Here is a 20,072-nt window from a genome sequence, read left to right on the forward strand (position 1 = left end):
GCTTGACAACTTTGTTGCAAGACGGGATGCATATTTCCCGTATTCAAGCCTATGCCCAGAATTTAGAAGGACAACAACCTCCACAAAGGGGTGATCATGATACTGATAGGAGACAAAGAAAGAGGGCCAGATCTATGGGGGTAGGAAGCGATTACAGAGGGGGATCGAGGCAGACATATCCCAGACATTCAGGCCAGTCCGCGACTAGGCGCCTCCACGATATGGATAGACTGGGCACTTGCAATGTTTGTGGATAGACTGGGCACTTGATGCGTGATTTCCCCTCGAGGTATGGTAGAGGTGGGGCTCAACCCACAGGATCAGCAGCTAGTTCCTCTTTAGTGCGCCCGGTGGGGCAGACTCCCCAGATTTCAGCAGGTCGAGGTAGAGGCAGAGGGGGAGCATCTGCTTCAGGTGCCACTCAACCTCGTATGTATGCTTTAGCCGGACGACTGGATCTTGAGTCTTCCCCAGAAGTGGTTACAGGTACATTATCCGTATTTTCCCATGATGTGTATGCATTGATAGATCTGGGTTCTACCTTGTTACACCTCAAAAAATTTCCCGTTGATGCACAGTGAATGGGCTAGCGAAGAACGAGAAGTGCATGGTATTTCAAGAATTAAATAATGACATTTGATGACCCTAAGTAAGCTTTCAAAGGCATCCGATGTTAGACAAGAAAGTTGCCAAGAGAAGGCAAGGCATACGATAGGTATCGGACGATAATTATGAGTAACAAGTTGATGACGACTTAATGATGTTTTGGGGAAGAGTTATAACGTCCCTTAGATTGTTAATGAAGTGTTGAACAAGTGTTAAAGAAGATCCCATAAGGATTGGAGATCATACGAAGTAGCGAGAACAAGTTCAGTGAACTGATGGGTTATACGGCTCATTATATGGACCGTATAATGGACCGCAGAACCATCACAGTGAAGATCACTCACTGGAGAGATTATACGGTCAGTTATACAGACCGTATAAAATTATACGGCCCATATAATGAACCATATAATGGTCACAGAAATGAGTCGATGAAATGTCCATTTCACGGTTCCTTATACGGACCGTATAAATTTATACGACCTGTATAATGTCCCCGACAGATCAGATTTTGGGTTATTAAAAAGGGGACCAAGTTCATTATTTCATTTCCAGCTTTCACCCCTTTTATCTAGAATATCTCTCTACATTTATTTCACACAAATTCAAGAGATATTAGTGATCATCTACATCAAGCTAAGTGGATCAAGTGTAAGGAACCCATTAAAGTTACCCAAAGTAAGAAATCCAAGTGAAGGTGAAACTAGGGTTTTTCTCAAGTGAATTGTTTGCACCCAAGGTTCATTCCTACACCATCTAAGGTAAGTTTTATGACGTTTCCTTGTTGTTTAAGATATTTGAAAGTTGAAACACTTGGATTATATGAGAAAGAGGAAATGGGTCATGAATGTGTGAATAGTGTCACTTTTGAGTAAATGTTTCGATTGAGTTATGACTCTTGATACATTATGATTTTAATCATGTTATAAATGACGTTGAGAACGTGGAATAGACTTTGTATATAAATGAACGAAATTGTGTGATATGACCATGAATATGGATGAATTGGGGTGAAATGAGAAGTAAGGATAATGTAGGTGAATAAAGGCTATTGTGATGATATTGTGAATATTATTATTGATGTTTGGGAGTTGATATACGCTATGGAGGAATGTCGTATAAATAAGAGAGATGCTGTCCGATTCTCTCTAGTTTTAGTCATGTATGCTAGCTATCGACTTCTAATGATAGTATGACTTTAATGAAGGTAGAAACGCGAGCGTTGAAGGAAACGTGCAAGTGGTAAATAGTTGAACGGAAAGGTATGTAAGGCTAACTCTTCTTTCATAAGGCATGGTTCTTTGGCAAAACATCTAAATCTTCTATAAGTCTATGATGTCTTCCAAATGATTCGATCTTCTGAGCTAGTAAGCTCACGATTCTTGATATGCTACAATTGTACTAAGTTCCTCATATGACGAGTAAACCTATAAAGATAGATGTAATGAATGACGATAATAGCGATAAGGATATTGATGACGACTATAATGGTAATAGCGATGATGCCAACGATGATGATGATGATAGTAACATTAATAATAAATATGCTTATGAGCTATTATGTATATGTATCTATGTATGACTATGATGGAACCCCGTTATAAGGCCGGGTAGAGTATGGACATAATTATGTAACGCGCGCACACCTCTGCAGAGGGTACGACTAACCCTAAAGCCTTGGTAGGTCCAGGTAGATATAACCCTGAAGCCTTGGTAAGGCCAGGTATGTGCAACCTTGAGCCTTGGCTGGCCAAGTATGTATGAAACACCGATCCTTCATGGTCGGGTATTCTATGCAAATGCTATGTATATGATATGATTATGTATATAATATAGATATGAGTATGAATACGAATATGCTATGAATATGAATAAGATTATGTATATGAATACGACGATGAACACAATGTAAATGAGTATGGATATGAGAACGGATACGGATGTATGTATACGATTACACACTAGAAATGGAAAGTCCCTATGAAAGGCAAGTAAGTTCTTATGACGATGATATTACTATCTCCCATCCTATGTTATTTCTTATGTTGTATATTATTCTTGTATGTCGATATTGATCATGCTTTACATACTCAGTACATTCTTCGTACTGACGTCCTTTTGTTGGTGAACGTTGCGTCATGCCCGCAGGTTCACAAGGAGACAGACTTGATCTATAGCTACATTCTCCGGCACTACATAGCGGAGCTCCATTTCATTCGGAGCTATAGCTTTTGGGTACTTATTCTTTTGTGTACATAATTATGGGTACAGCGGTGTTACACCCCGTAAGAGTCTGTGTTATTTTAATTAAGACAAGAAAAAAATGAGTTAAGAAAGTTCAAGGAAAGTTAATCGAGTTAGTAAGAATATCGTTATATATGTATGGTTGCCTTAAGTATCCCGAGGTGACATCGTAACCTAAAGGATTTGAAATAGCGTTATGAGTGTATATGAGGTAATGTGAGTGCCCTTTTAAAGTATTTGAGATTATTAGTAATGTTATAGAAGATGGATAAAAGATATGAATATATTTTTGCGATTGGAGTTTCGTCGAAGCTTCGTAAGTTCTCCAGTTACGTTTAAGGTTATTGTGATTCTCCGGACCCTTCGAGATGTGTATGGATTGTTATGTATGTATATGACTATGTATATGCATGTATAAGAGGTTACACGAGGGTCGGAAGAGGATTAGAAGTTAAACGAATCTGAACGAAATGAATCCGAACAACTTCAGAAAAATCTCGGACCAGATTTTTAGCCCATATTGTTGGAGGCATATCTCCTAGTATATGAGGAGTTTTAAGGTGTTTCAAAATCCTAAAATTAAGTTCATCGAGTCTAGTTTCCAACGCAACAAACCTCTCGTCAAAATGATATTTGGATAAGGAAATATGAACGATGCAATTTGGGCTGGCAGGGCAGCAAGTTTGGACCCGACCCAAACACTAATGTTTCGGCCCATGAGGCCCATTAACGTTAATATATATGGCAAATTCACTTTAGGGCTGATCATTTTCAGATAAGATCTTCCAAGAACATTATAGAGAGAGAGAGAAAACTTCAAGGCTAAGGAAGCCATTTTGATCAAAATCCGAGCTCCGAATCCCGAAGCTCATGAAGAGAAAAACGTTGTACGTTGCGTTGCCTTCAATTTGAGATAAATATTGGTCTTGGGGGATGAAATTTTCGTGGTGGAGCTTCTGATAAGGTATTTATAAAATTCCTTTTATGTTATTAAAGTGTTTATTTAGAGTTTTAACGAATTAGAACGGAGAAAACAGCATTATAAACTCGTTTGTTGTTTTGTTGAAATTTATGGGTGAGGGGCTGTTTTAATTGAAATTGATGGACTGATTTGAATTAATATTTTGGTTGTTTTAATCATGGATTATGTGAGGAGAGTGAAGGAACTTAATGGTTATTAAGTTGTTGTAGGAAAACATACAACTTTGTTATGGTTTATGTAAAAATGGAAATGAAAGTATCAAGAGGCAAATTATGATTATTGTGGATGAATTTGGAAGATGGAAATGTATAATGAACTTGTATGTTGAAGGTTAGGAAAAATTGGAAAAGTAGTGGCTTAATGGAAAGTTTGAATGTTTGCATACCTTATGAATATTGTGTGAAAATGGTATGGATGCTTCCGACGTATGTTGTAATGATTTTGATGGATGATGAATATGAGAATAATAAGTTTGGGTTGGAAATGTAAGGTTGAAACGCAAAATGTTTCGTTATGTCGAAAGGATGGCTAGTGATGCCATATCGTATGTTTAATGCATATTGTTGTTATTGATGCTATTTCTGGGTTGTTGTGATGATGAATTGAGCCGAGCTAAGTCTCGGGGATGTCTTATAAACAGAGGAAATGCTGCCGAAATTTCGGTAGGCAAGTCAGTGTCAAGTTGGATTATTGAAAAGTTTGAAACTAACAAATGGTAAACTTGACCATTTCTAGATTTTGGACGAAATTGAAGTCGACGCCAAGCGAGCGTAAGGCGCTATCGAGGTATGTGAAGCACTTCCCTTTGTTCCTAGGCATGTTCTGGATGTGATAGGCTCGGCCGCGAGCCTTAAGTACGACTCCGTTCCCCGGAATTCGAGACGGAAAACCGCTCCAATTCCTTCAATTCAACTGAAGCTATTTTCTTACAAATTGCCTTTAAAGTGAATTTTTGTACAAAACTTCCCTAAACGGAGTCGGAACACTTCCAAACGATTATGGATGACCTCATAAGGTCTATTAGCGATAATTTACATATGTTGCCTCGAGTTGGTCCGAGGCGGGCCCGCAAGGCCCGATATCTTCTGTAATACTTTAAATATTTCCGTTTTGTCCGATTTTCTCAGAAACCATCTGAACTATTATTTTGATCATGATACAACTATTTTTATGAAATTCTTACAAAATGATTTCTGAACATCTGAAAATCTGATTCTGATAATAATATGTCGTGCCTTCCCAAATAGGATATAGGCGCGTACTATGCATACTATCCGTATACTCTGATTCTGACTTGCCGGTTGGCACCCTTTAGTCTGATTGAGTCCGTATGTGAGTCTGTATGTATGTGGTTTCCCATGGATCTGTTCGTGGCTGTCTCAATGCATTCCTTCACTGCGTTCCGGGCCAGGTTCTGTTATCGTGCATATTTCTCTGCATTGTTCACCGCGTCCCTCGGAGTACTGGCCGGGATCTGTTATATCTATAGGATTTTGATATATTGATCTGTGTATGGGGATGGCGGCCAGGATGGCATCTGATATGATCTGATCTGATCTGATTCTGTCTGTCCACCGCGTCCCGTACTAAGAGGGCCGGGTTCTGTTACCCCGCCCCCAGACAGGGGCGAAATCTGTATGTCTGTATGCATGTGCCATCAGTATTTATATAAGCATATGCCTCTGTATGATTCTGTATGGTTCAGTATGACTCTGCACTACTCTGCATGCATAATTCTGTCTGTCCGTCTGAATTACGACTATGTCTGTATGTCCGTATGGCTTCTGATTCTATATGTCCGCATGGATTCTGATTCTGTATGTCCGTATGGATTCTGATTCTGCTCGTCTGTCCGGATTATGATTCCGTCGGTTCGTCCGAACCATGATTCTGTTTATCTGTGTGGACCACGATTCTGTATGTCGGTCTGGATCATGACTCTGTCCGTCCGTCTGATGTATGGTTTTGTCCGTTATATTTCTGTGACTCCGGTTCGGACTATGATTGTATCTGTTATGTTTCTGCTATACATACTCGGTACATTTTCGTACTGACCCCCGTTCTTCGGGGGCTGCGTTACATGCCCGCAGGTACAGGAGCACTCGGTGACACGCCGCCAGTCTAGGGCACAGGTTCTGCTATCTTGAAGAGCTCCTTTTGCTTCGGGGCATGTACTTTGGTATATATATCTTCTATTTTCCATATGTTCTGTATGTATGGAAGTTCTGGGTACGGCGGGGCCCTGTCCCGTCATATGATTCTGTATGTCTGTAGAGGCCTGTAGATAGATGTGTGGGTTACGGGTTTCGTCTGTATGTTAGCCTTATCGGCTTATCTGTAAATGTCTGCATGTTCAGGTATATACATATATATGTTTGCGCGCGTGCCGTATCGGTATCGGCGTACATCTGTAACATCTATTTTAAAAAAAAAAATTGTATGGTACGAAATTCGGTCAGGTAGGTATGTACGGGTACCCAGTTAGGGAACCAGTCGCGGCCCACGGGGTTGGGTCGTGATAGAAGTGGTATCAGAGCGGTTAGTCCTCGGAAAGTCTACAGGCCGCGTCTAGTAGAGTCTTGTTTATCGATGTGTTGTGCACCACATCTATAAACAGGAAGCTACAGGGCATCTAGGATGTTACCCTTCTTTGAATCTTAGATCATGCGATAGAGCCAGCTGTAGGATATGAATTCCTTTCGACTAACTTTTAATTTCAGCCAAAGGACGGCATCAACAGAAGGCAATGGCTGATGATATTGGAGGCCGCACAGTACTCAGGTAAGCAATAATATGAAAGTTGTGTGTCGGAGAAGTTGTTTGAAGTGTGGTAGAAATATAAGGTTGAAGATTGAACAGAAAAGTGAACAGGAAGGATCCTCCGATGTTGTTCGAGTTGGGCATGTGAGGTAAGCCTCGACATCTGTATAATTTTATCTGTAATTGTTAGCCCCGTGTGGCTACGAGACGACATGATATGATGTATATATATGCGTATATGTGTTGGCCCTGTGAGGCATGGTTGGTATTTCTTGTGTACAGGTTTCGGATAGTAAGAAATACAGAGGAACCTCTGCCCAAATTTTTTTTCCAGAGATATCGAAGTAAATATATATAAAGTAAGTACAAACAGGTTCCGCGATACTTGTCGGAATTTAGTTTTCTTCTGTCGGTGGTTGGAGAGCACCTTATGGTGATATTTTATCAGATTTCACCGACTATTTGGAGACGGAATTCGTGGGACGAAGACTTAAATCTGTGGCCTGTCTGTAATTGTATGTATATGTGTATGAAAGTGAATATCGGAGATTCAGAAAGGCAATATGGTAATTATGCAACTTAGCCGGGGGTGGGACCTGCTACAAAAATTTTCCAAAAATTTGCTAAGACCCCGATTTGCCCTAAAATTATGTGACAAAGGTCCTGCAGGGCAATTGACGAAATTATATCAGCCCTAACGCGTCAAAATGCATGAAAGTTTCGGGGTTAAGCGTGCTCAAGCTAGAGCAATTCTGGGATGGGTGACCCCCCTGGGAAGTAATGCAAAATTTTGCACAAGAGTAAGTATGATAGATATAAATGGAAATTTGGGGTAACCAAAAGGCAAATAGAAAATGTGGAGTAATTTAGTGCCCTTACAGGAGTTGCGCAGAACGAGGCGGACTAAATGGGCAAAAAGAAAAGGTGCAACACCGCTCGGGAAATTGAGCGGATTCGAATAACAGTCAGAAACGTTCGCCAGTAAGATACTAGTAAATATATCTGTATGTGTGTATGATTTTCGTTTGGTGCCCATATGGATTAAGAGCCGAGTCCCGGCAACTAAGGTTGTGACAGATGAAGAATAGTAGGAAAGGTGAAAAATAAGAAGTGTGAATAAGGGGAAATCTCCGAAAGAGTCGATAAGCGACACGCAAGACGATTTGTATGATAACTTGGCAAACAAGTTCACCAATAAGGAAATTGTTTTTTATAAATCACTGGAGCCTTAATAGGAGTGATCTGACTCTAATTCGGATTCTATCTGTTATACTTCTGCACTTCCGATTCTGATAAGGCTCTGCCTATTACGCCTCTGTACGTCTGATCTTGATCATGCGTCTGTCTGATACATCTCCGTATGTCTGATTTTAATTACGACTCTGTCGATACATTTCTGTCTGTCTGACTTTGATCACGACTCTGTGTGATACATTTCTGTACGTCTGATTCTGATTTCGAATCTGTCTGATACCTCTCTGTACATCTGACTCCGATCTCAGATTTGTCTGACATACTTCCGTACCTCTGATTTTGACTATGAATCCGTCCGCCATAGTTTAATACGTCTGCCTCCGATTACGAATCCGTCCGATATGCTTCTACGCGTCCGGTCCTAGTTCTGAATCTGTTTGGTATGAGGTGTCTGGTATGAAGTGGGATTACGATAATATGGTAAAAAACTCAGAAGTGTACCAAGAAGTGACGATTACTTATAATGTCGGAAAAGCATTCGTCTGCTACGAGAATATAGTTTATGGTCCGATAATTATGTGGGGTATGAGAAAATATATTATGAAGGCGTTTGAATCAGTGATGTGAAGAATTACCCCCATCATGCTGGTAAAGAAGCCATGTCGGCAAGTCCACGAAGGACGATTATGAAAGGAACCCTCTCGAAATGGTATGACGCCCCATGAGGTCAATTTAACATTCGAGGACGAATGTTTTAAAGGGGGGAGGATGTTACACCCCGTAAGAGTCTGTGTTATTTTAATTAAGACAAGAAAAAAATGAGTTAAGAAAGTTCAAGGAAAGTTAATCGAGTTAGTAAGAATATCGTTATATATGTATGGTTGCCTTAAGTATCCCGAGGTGACATCGTAACCTAAGGGATTTGAAATCGCGTTATGAGCGTATATGAGGTAATGTGAGTGCCCTTTTAAAGTATTTGAGATTATTAGTAATGTTATAGAAGATGGATAAAAGATATGAATATATTTTTGCGATTGGAGTTTCGTCGAAGCTTCGTAAGTTCTCCAGTTACGTTTAAGGTTATTGTGATTCTCCGGACCCTTCGAGATGTGTATGGATTGTTATGTATGTATATGACTATGTATATGCATGTATAAGAGGTTACACGAGGGTCGGAAGAGGATTAGAAGTTAAACGAATCTGAACGAAATGAATCCGAACAACTTCAGAAAAATCTCGGACCAGATTTTTAGCCCATATTGTTGGAGGCATATCTCCTAGTATATGAGGAGTTTTAAGGTGTTTCAAAAGCCTAATATTAAGTTCATCGAGTCTAGTTTCCAACGCAACAAACCTCGCGTCAAAATGATATTTGGATAAGGAAATATGGACGATGCAATTTGGGCTGGCAGGGCAGCAAGTTTGGACCCGACCCAAACACTAATGTTTCGGCCCATGAGGCCCATTAACGTTAATATATATGGCAAATTCACTTTAGGGCTGATCATTTTTAGATAAGATCTTCCAAGAACATTAGAGAGAGAGAGAGAGAAAACTTCAAGGCTAAGGAAGCCATTTTGATCAAAATCCGAGCTCCGAATCCCGAAGCTCATGAAGAGAAAAACGGTGTACGTTGCGTTGCCTTCAATTTGAGATAAATATTGGTCTTGGGGGATGAAATTTTCATGGTGGAGCTTCTGATAAGGTATTTATAAAATTCCTTTTATGTTATTAAAGTGTTTATTTAGAGTTTTAACGAATTAGAACGGAGAAAACAACATTATAAACTCGTTTGTTGTTTTGTTGAAATTTATGGGTGAGGGGCTGTTTTAATTGAAATTGATGGACTGATTTGAATTAATATTTTGGTTGTTTTAATCATGGATTATGTGAGGAGAGTGAAGGAACTTAATGGTTATTAAGTTGTTGTAGGAAAACATACAACTTTGTTATGGTTTATGTAAAAATGGAAATGAAAGTATCAAGAGGCAAATTATGATTATTGTGGATGAATTTGGAAGATGGAAATGTATAATGAACTTGTATGTTGAAGGTTAGGAAAAATTGGAAAAGTAGTGGCTTAATGGAAAGTTTGAATGTTTGCATACCTTATGAATATTGTGTGAAAATGGTATGGATGCTTCCGACGTATGTTGTAATGATTTTGATGGATGATGAATATGAGAATAATAAGTTTGGGTTGGAAATGTAAGGTTGAAACGCAAAATGTTTCGTTATGTCGAAAGGATGGCTAGTGATGCCATATCGTATGTTTAATGCATATTGTTGTTATTGATGCTATTTCTGGGTTGTTGTGATGATGAATTGAGCCGAGCTAAGTCTCGGGGATGTCTTATAAACAGAGGAAATGCTGCCGAAATTTCGGTAGGCAAGTCAGTGTCAAGTTGGATTATTGAAAAGTTTGAAACTAACAAATGGTAAACTTGACCATTTCTAGATTTTGGACGAAATTGAAGTCGACGCCAAGCGAGCGTAAGGCGCTATCGAGGTATGTGAAGCACTTCCCTTTGTTCCTAGGCATGTTCTGGATGTGATAGGCTCGGCCGCGAGCCTTAAGTACGACTCCGTTCCCCGGAATTCGAGACGGAAAACCGCTCCAATTCCTTCAATTCAACTGAAGCTATTTTCTTACAAATTGCCTTTAAAGTGAATTTTTGTACAAAACTTCCCTAAACGGAGTCGGAACACTTCCAAACGATTATGGATGACCTCATAAGGTCTATTAGCGATAATTTACATATGTTGCCTCGAGTTGGTCCGAGGCGGGCCCGCAAGGCCCGATATCTTCTGTAATACTTTAAATATTTCCGTTTTGTCCGATTTTCTCAGAAACCATCTGAACTATTATTTTGATCATGATACAACTATTTTTATGAAATTCTTACAAAATGATTTCTGAACATCTGAAAATCTGATTCTGATAATAATCTGTCGTGCCTTCCCAAATAGGATATAGGCGCGTACTATGCATACTATCCGTATACACTGATTCTGACTTGCCGGTTGGCACCCTTTAGTCTGATTGAGTCCGTATGTGAGTCTGTATGTATGTGGTTTCCCATGGATCTGTTCGTGGCTGTCTCAATGCATTCCTTCACTGCGTCCCGGGCCAGGTTCTGTTATCGTGCATATTTCTCTGCATTGTTCACCGCGTCCCTCGGAGTACGGGCCGGGATCTGTTATATCTGTAGGATTTTGATATATTGATCTGTGTATGGGGATGGCGGCCAGGATGGCATCTGATATGATCTGATCTGATCTGATTCTGTCTGTCCACCGCGTCCCGTACTAAGAGGGCCGGGTTCTGTTACCGCGCCCCCAGACAGGGCCGAAATCTGTATGTCTGTATGCATGTGTGTTATATCCCGTGTTTTCGCGTATCCGAAAAAATTTGTAATAATTGTGACTTGTAAAGAATAAGGCCCCCTTTAGATTTCATTTGACATATATGTTGTTGTTTATGAAAAGTGTTGACGCGGAGACATCGGGGAAGGCCAAGGGCAAAATTGGAATTTTGGAAATTAGTTTCGGGAATTTTGAAAATGAGAATTCTAACAATTTGGGCTCACAAAAATTTGAGGAAAAATTGAGGCCCAAAGCCACAAGGTGGCCGGCCATGGTCCATAATGCTAGCCCAAACCCATGTTATTAATTGTCATGTGACTAAGTCATGTGACAAATTAATATAAAGGATTTCATGATCAAGAAAGTTCAAGAACACTCTCAAAAAAATTGAAGAACACCACAAAACAAGGGCATTCGGCCCTAGTGAAAGGAAAAGAAAAAAAATTCCTAGCCTTTGATTCCAATCCAAAAATCTTGTCTTTCTTGAATTATTGATAAGTTCAAGGCGCTCTTCGACGTGGTATAATTAGTTTAGTGAGAGAACCACGTTTGCGGGAAAGTTGGAAGTTGAAGGAAAGGTAAGAATTCATCCCTTTTAATTGTGTTATGAAGTCTTGTTTGTGTTGTAGTATGTGGGAATGAGTTGATTGTATGGAAAAATTGAAGTTTGCAAAGAGGTTATGGAATATAGAGTTTGGCCGTGTGTGTGTATCAATGTGTAAGTGGAATGAGTTGAATTTTAAGTTGTATTCTAGTTCTGATAATTGTGGAATTTGCATTGGAAATGAGAGTTGAATGAAAATTGGATGAAGTGGAAAAATTGCCATGTTGGCCGTGGGTTATGTTATGATGAAATAATGATGGATTTATTTTGTTTAACATGTTAGTTGTGTTGTTGTGATCTTTACAATGCAAATGAAGGTTTAATGATTTGAATTGGCATTGAATTTGCTTGTATGTGATTATGAGAAATTATATGAATTTTGTAAGATTTTTATATAAGTATGGAAGTAAGATTCAAATGTGAATTTTTGTTGTTGTTAAAGAGTTAGGAAGGAAAACAATGTGAGTTGGAAGTTTCGTTACGTTTGTAGAAACATCGGATGGAATATGAAATTAGCGGCAATACTTGAATTCATGAATATTGTTTGGAATGCTATTGAATGTATTTGGATGATCTTGAACTAGCTAATGAATATGGAAAATGTTGATGTTAGTTGGATAATGGAAAGTGGGATGGAAGTTGTAAACTATATAGAAAAGTAGACTATTGAGGATATAATGCATTTTTGTGATGATTGTGACATTGTTGATGTTGTTGGGTTGTTGTTGCTGCTATTTGAGCCGAGATAATTCTCGGGGGTGCTATATTTACAGGGGAGGTGCTGCCGAAATTTCGGTAGACAACTATAACTTCAAGTTGAATCCTTAGAATCCATAACTTACAATTGGTAACTTTGACCATTTGTAGATTCCGAGCGAAACGGGATTTGAGTTTAAGCGAGCGAAAGACGCACGTAAGGTATGTAAAGCTAACCCATTCCTTCTTTTGGCATGTCCTAAGTATACTAGGTCGATACTTGAGCCTCGGGGACAGTTCCGTTCATGGAAATTCGAATTTGAATTTGAGTACTATTCATTCAATCTAATTGAATTAGAAAACCTCACATTTTGTTGGAAAATGATCAAACGTCCGAAACTTTGGTAAATGTAATAGAATAGCTTCGAAACTTCCATTGATGATTCCATAAATCCTAATATTTGTGATTCAGGTCCGCCCCCTCGACATGACCCGAGGTGGGCCCACTAATCCCGAGACTCCTTTGTTTGTTCTAATAGGCGTATTTTTGTATAGTGTCGGAAAAGATTATTGTTATGACTTTGGCTATCATAGAATAATGTCTTGACTGTCCCTGACGTTCTAAATTACATTTCGAACTATAAATGTAACTTTGAAAGTAATTTCGTGAAATAAATCCTGTATTGACCAATTGTTCGAACTAGTCTGACTAATGGGCTGATATATGATTATATCAAGTTTTATAACTATTTCGATTTATAAATTGTATTAGTCGCTCATGACTCTGCTCGTGCCCCTTTATTACGATATCGTTCACCGGTTCCCGGGTCGGTTATTGATCACGCGCACTATGGCAATTCGACCGTATGCCCTTTTGTTGACATGAGTATCCGGGCATAGGTGTTCCGATACAAGTACTCCGCTAGAAGTATTTTGATATAAGTATCCCGATATAAATATTTTGATATAAGTAATCTGATGTAAGTATTTTGATATAAGTATCCGGGTAAAGTATTATGATATGAGTCTTCTGAAATAAGTATTCGACATAAGAATTTTGAAACAAGATTTTTGATGTAAGTGTTCTATTATAAGTATTCTACTATGAGTATTCTGATACAAGTACTCTGATGTGAGTATCCAATATGAATGTTTTCTGTAAACTTTAGCGTCTCCAACTTTCGTATACGACATCGGATTGCTTAGAAGTGCCCGAAGAGGTTCCGGTACCAAAAACGCTCATGATCTTTCTGTATGTACATATGGTTCCAAAATCTCTGTTTGATCTGATTCGTAAAGACATCTGAAGGTGCCTGGTATGACTATGACTCTGATTCTCCGAAAAAGGCTTCTGAAACGCTTACGAAGCGTTCTGTACTTCAAACGCTCGTAACTTTCTCATACTACGTTGGATTGACCTAAAATCTGTTCCGAGCCTCCAGGTATCGGTAAGGACGCTTGTCTGTCGAGTCTTGGTTTCATGTGCATCTGGTTTCTCACTACTCTGCTCGTGCGAGCCTTAGCATGTCTATTCACTGAGCCGGGCCAGGATATGTTATGGTGCGCTGTTCCCCTATGTTGTCCACAGTGTTCTGAAATAAAACCGTGAGGGGTGGTCTGGGCTGAGCTCGATCCCCAAAGCGAACAGTATCTGCGCTACATAATCTGATACCAGGCGGACGCGTTGGGAGTGTACTGGGCAGAGCTCGAGCTCCCGAGACTGATCCGTGACCCGTGTACTGGGCAGAGCTCGAGCAGGAAAAGCGGGCAGTTTCTGCTTGGGATGACCACTGTACTGGGCCGAGCTCGAGGTGGCATACCCCTTGTAGACGCGTGTTCCTATATGATATGATATGATATGATCTGATATGATATACTCCGGCTATACGCCGCCTGATACGATACGTTTATGTATGGTGTGACCACTGTACTGGGCTGAGCTCGAGGTGGCACACTTCTTGTAAACATCATATGATTCCCAGGTTGCAGCGTTTGATCCGATACGCTATGGCGTTCTGATATGGCATATGACTATAATGTGCACTATGTGTGATCTGCGTCTGGAAAGTAAGTTCTGATACTCTGTACGTCCTGTATTCCAACCGGTATACTATATCATCTGAGTACCCGGTAAGTCCCGTGTTCCTTTTTATATATGACGTCATCTGAGTATTATATATGTCATACATTCCGGCTGACACATGAGCTAGGTAGGCATAAGTTGTGTCTGGAAAACCTGTACGTTTGGCAACCCTTTTGACAGGTTATATCGGTTTGTATGATTTGTGATGATCTGTATGATCTGGGTCTGGGGAGTGAGTGATTTGATATTCTGGACCATGTACTCATTCTTTTACCGCTTGTTTCGACTATAGTTCTGATTTCTGTATTCCATGCTTTACATACTCAGTACATATTCCGTACTGACCCCCTTTCTTCGGGGGATGCGTTTCATGCCCGCAGGTACAGACGCTTATTGTGGTGATCCGCCAGCCTAGGGTACACAGTCTGCTGCTTGGAGTGCTCCTTTGATCCGGAGCCCATAATTTCGGTACAGAACTCTCTGGTGTATATGATTTCGTGTTTATGGTTATTTTGGGTACGGCGGGGCCCTGTCCCGTCATATGATTCCGTTGTCTGTATTAGAGGCCTGTAGACATGTATGTGGGTCATGGGTCGTGTTTGGTCAGTGATGTTTGTTTGGTTTGTGCCCAGTTTTCCCCTACACTACGTTAATATGATCGATCTATGTTTTATGATATAAATAATGGTTTAAAAGATATGTTTATAATTTGGGACGCACGAGATTCATAATATATAGGCATAAGTGAGATTTGGTGGGTAAGTATACACGAGTGTCCACGTCGGACACTAGTCGCGGCCTACGGGGTTGGGTCGTGACAATGTGCCATCAGTATTTATATAAGCACATGCCTCTGTATGATTCTGTATGATTCTGTATGGTTCAGTATGACTCTGCACTACTCTGCATGCATAATTCTGTCTGTCCGTCTGAATTACAACTATGTCTATATGTCCGTATGGCTTCTGATTCTATATGTTCGCATGGATTCTGATTCTGTATGTCCGTATGGATTCTGATTCTGCTCGTCTGTCCGGATTATGATTCCGTCGGTTCGTCCGAACCATGATTCTGTTTATCTGTGTGGACCACGATTCTGTATGTCGGTCTGGATCATGACTCTGTCCGTCCGTCTGATGTATGGTTTTGTCCGTTATATTTCTGTGACTCCGGTTCGGACTATGATTGTATCTGTTATGTTTCTGCTTTACATACTCGGTACATTTTCGTACTGACCCCCGTTCTTCGGGGGCTGTGTTACATGCCCGCAGGTACAGGCGCACTCGGTGACACGCCGCCAGTCTAGGGCGCAGGTTCTGCTATCTTGAAGAGCTCCTTTTGCTTCGGGGCATGTACTTTGGTATATATATCTTCTGTTTTCCGTATGTTCTGTATGTATGGAAGTTCTGGGTACGGCGGGGCCCTGTCCCGTCATATGATTCTGTATGTCTGTAGAGGCCTGTAGATAGATGTGTGGGTTATGGGTTTCGTCTGTATGTTAGCCTTATCGGCTTATCTGTAAATGTCTGCATGTTCAGGTATATACATATATATGTTTGCGCGCGTGCCGTATCGGTATCGGCGTACTTCTGTAACATCTGTTTTAAAAAAAAAATTGTATGGTACGAAATTCGGTCAGGTAGGTATGTACGGGTACCCAGTTAGGGTACCAGTCGCGGCCCACGGGGTTGGGTCGTGACAAGCGGGGTCCTGTCCCGCCTATATGATATGTTATACTCTCCTTAGAGGCTCGTAGACATGTGTATATGGTTAGATGTGTTTGGCCTTGTCAGCCTGTATTTTGTATATCATTTTGTTTAGCCTTGTCGGCTTATATACGTTGATATGGCATGGATACCTATGGTGATATAAAGATGTTGTTGTCCAATAGGACTAGCATGATGGACGAATAGAAATATATGTTTTATTATGTGGCTCACTTAGATGTAAGTGTAAGGTGTAAGCCAAGGGGTGCCCGAGTGGGCTAGCACCGGGTGCCCGTCGCGGCCCCCAGTCGGGTCGTGACAAAAGAGGTATCAGAGCAGTTCTATCCTAGGGTGTGTCGACGAGCCGTGTCTAGTAGAGTCTTGGTTATGGGTGTGTTGCGCACCACACTTATAAACAAGAGGCTACGGACATTTTAGGAATAAATGAACTTCTTTCTTCAAAAGAATCGTGCGATAGAGCTATGATATAAGAACTTCTTGTTCCTTAACCGTGTGTTGTGTATTTCAGAAATGCCTGTAAAGAGAAAGGCTACAGTAGCCCAAAAGGGCAAGACGGTGGCAGAAAAGCGGGCTGAAATAGCACCGCCACCGGTAGTAGAGGAATGTGAGTCCCAGAGTGCAGCTCAATCTCAGTCCTCCCGTTCAGTACCTATACTAGAAGAGCGTGCGGGAGCCTCATCCCCAGCTCCAGGACTTCCGGCTCCTCCACCGGATGCTTCAGGCCAAGATGTAAAAGAGGCCATACATTTGCTTACTCAATTGGTTGCTGCCCAGACTCAGCGGCAAAGTACAGGGCAGGGTGATAAGGCTGTTACTGCAAGGGCCCGTAACTTCATTACCTTGAACCCTCCGGAATTATTTGGATCAAAGCCGGATGAGGACCCTCAGGACTTTATTGATGGGATGTTGAGGACGCTTCGTTTGATACATCCTTCGGACACCGAATCAGTGGAGTTAGAGTCATATAGATTGAGAGATGTCTCGATCCATTGGTACACTTTTTGGATGGCTTCACGGGGAGCCAATGCACCTCCCCCGGTATGGTAAGAGTTTGTTGATGCTTTCCTCCGACATTATATTCCTCCAGAAGTTCGGCGAGCTAGGGCCGATACATTCTTAAACTTGAAGCAAGGTAGCATGAGTGCTTTAGTGTATAGTCTCCGCTTCAATTCTTTGGCTAGATATGCTTCGGCCATGGTAGCGGATATGGGTGACCGAGTGCACCGATTTATGAAAGGCCTAGGGCCACATTTGATGGATAGGTGCTTGACTGCGTCCCTTCAGGACAATATGGATATTGCACGCATAAAGGCCCATGCTCAGAACTTAGAAGAAAGTCTACAATAGCAAAGAAATGAACGCGAGCACGATAGAGGACATGGAAAGAGGGCCAGATCCTCGGGTCCGACGAGCGAGTATAGAGGTGGGCACAGACAGCAGTTTTCTAGGCATTCAGGCTTTTCTATGACCAGTGCACCTCCACGGTTTTCAGGCCAGAGATTTGATAGATCCATTAATTCCAGGCCGAGTCAGAGGTTTTTGGGATCTTAGTTTAGAGGTGATTCGGGTCAGGCGAGGTCACACGTGCCACGATGTTCCCAGTGTGGGAAGATACATTGGGGTCCATGCCGATCGGGTTCAGATGGTTGCTATTCATGTGGTCGACCAGGCCATATTATGTGTGATTGCCCCTCAGTTCATGGTAGAGGTAGGACCCAGCCTTCAGGGTCAGTAGCCGGATCTTCGTCTTCTATGCGCCCTATGGGGCAAGGTTCACATGCGCCAGTCAGCCATGGTAGTGGCAGAGGGAGAGTTCCCAGTTCTAGCGGTCCTCAGCATCGTGTTTATGCTTTGGCTGGACGCCAAGATCTTGAGTCTTCTCCTGATGTGGTCACATGTATATTATCGGTACTTTCTCATGATGTATATGCTTTGATTGATTCAGGCTCCACATTGTCATATGTCACCCCATATATTGCGGGTCGATTTAGAGTCGAACCGGAGTCGATTAAACCTTTTGAAGTGTCTACACCTGTTGGTGAAACGGTAATAGCTAACTGGGTATATAGAAACTGTATGGTTGTGATTTGTGACCGTCGTACTATGGTTGACTTGCATGAGCTAAAGATGGTAGATTTTGATGTTATTATGGGCATGGATTGGTTAGCTTCTTGCTATGCCAATATCGATTGTAGAATGACAGTGGTTCGTTTCCAGTTTCCGGGAGAGCCAGTTTTAGAATGGAAAAGGAATACCGCGTCACCAAAAGGTAGGTTTATTACCTATCTAAAGGCAAGGAAAATGATCACAAAAGGTTGCATATATCACCTAGTTCGGGTTCAATAAGAGCTCCCAGGCCTTTCTCCCGAGCGGGAGAGTGATTTCACCATTGATGTGTTGCCAGGCACTAAGCCTATATCTATTCCTCCCTATAGAATGGCGCCCGCAGAATTGAAAGAGTTGAAGGAACAATTGAAAGACTTGCTTGAGAAGGGCTTTATTAGACCTAGTTCATCCCCGTGGGGAGCACCCGTATTTTTTGTCCGAAAGAAAGATGGCTCCTTGAGAATGTGCATTGATTATCGGCAATTGAATAAGGTGACGATTAAGAATAATACCCTCTTCCGAGGATCGATGACTTATTTGATCAATTGCAAGGTGCCAAATGGTTTTCAAAGATAGATTTGAGGTCCGGGTATCATCAAGTGAGAGTTAGGGAGTAAGATATCCCTAAGACAGCCTTCAGACCAAGATATGGACATTTTGAGTTCCGGGTAATGTCATTTGGGCTAACTAATGCACCGGCAGTGTTTATGGATTTTATGAACAATGTGTTCAGACCTTTTCTAGATTTGTTCGTGATTGTGTTTATCGATGACATCTTGGTATATTCTAGATCCGAGGAAGAACATGCGGATTATTTGCGTACCGTCTTTAGAGTTGTTCAAACTCGAGAGTTGTTCCAAAATTTTCTAAGTGTGAGTTTTGGCTGAACTCAGTGACATTTCTGGGGCATATTGTTGCAGCCGATGGTATTCGAGTGGATAGCCAAAAGATTGAGGCCGTGAAGACTTGGCCAAGGCCTACAACTCCTACGGAGGTCCGTTGCTTTCTAGGCTTAGTAGGTTATTACAGGAGATTTGTTGAAGGTTTTTCTTTTATTTCTGCACCGCTCACAAAGTTGACCCAGAAATCAGCAAAGTTCCAATGGACAGATGCTTGTGAACGTAGCTTCTAAGAGTTGAAAGATAGATTGACTTCCGCCCTAGTCTTGACACTTCCCGAGGGATTGGAAGGATATGTTGTTTATTGCGATGCTTCAGGCATTGGGCTAGGCTGTGTGTTGATGCAACATGGTAAGGTGATTGCGTCTGCTTCAAGGCAATTGCGGAAACATGAGAAAAATTATCCAACCCATGATCTAGAATTCGCGGCTGTGGTTCATGCATTAAAGATATGGAGACATTATTTATATGGCGTCCATGTCGATATTTATACAGATCATAAGAGTCTTCAATATATCTTCAACCAGAAAGAGTTGAATTTGTGGCAACGATGATGGTTGGAACTGCTAAAGGAATATGATGTTGATATCTTGTATCACCCCGGAAAGGCAAATGTTGTGACTGATGCTCTTAGCCGTAGATCAATGGGGAGTTTATGTGGTGTACGACCAGAGAAAAGAGAAATAGCTCGTGAGCCCCAGCCGTTAGCTAGCCTAGGAGTTCTAGTGGTGGACTGAGGTAACAGGGGAACTACTATTCACAATTCAGTAGTCTCGTCACTAGTAGCGGAAGTGAAAGAACGGCA

The sequence above is a fragment of the Lycium barbarum genome, chromosome 8 (genome assembly GCF_019175385.1).
Source record: "Lycium barbarum isolate Lr01 chromosome 8, ASM1917538v2, whole genome shotgun sequence".
NCBI classification, from domain to species: Eukaryota; Viridiplantae; Streptophyta; class Magnoliopsida; order Solanales; family Solanaceae; genus Lycium; species Lycium barbarum.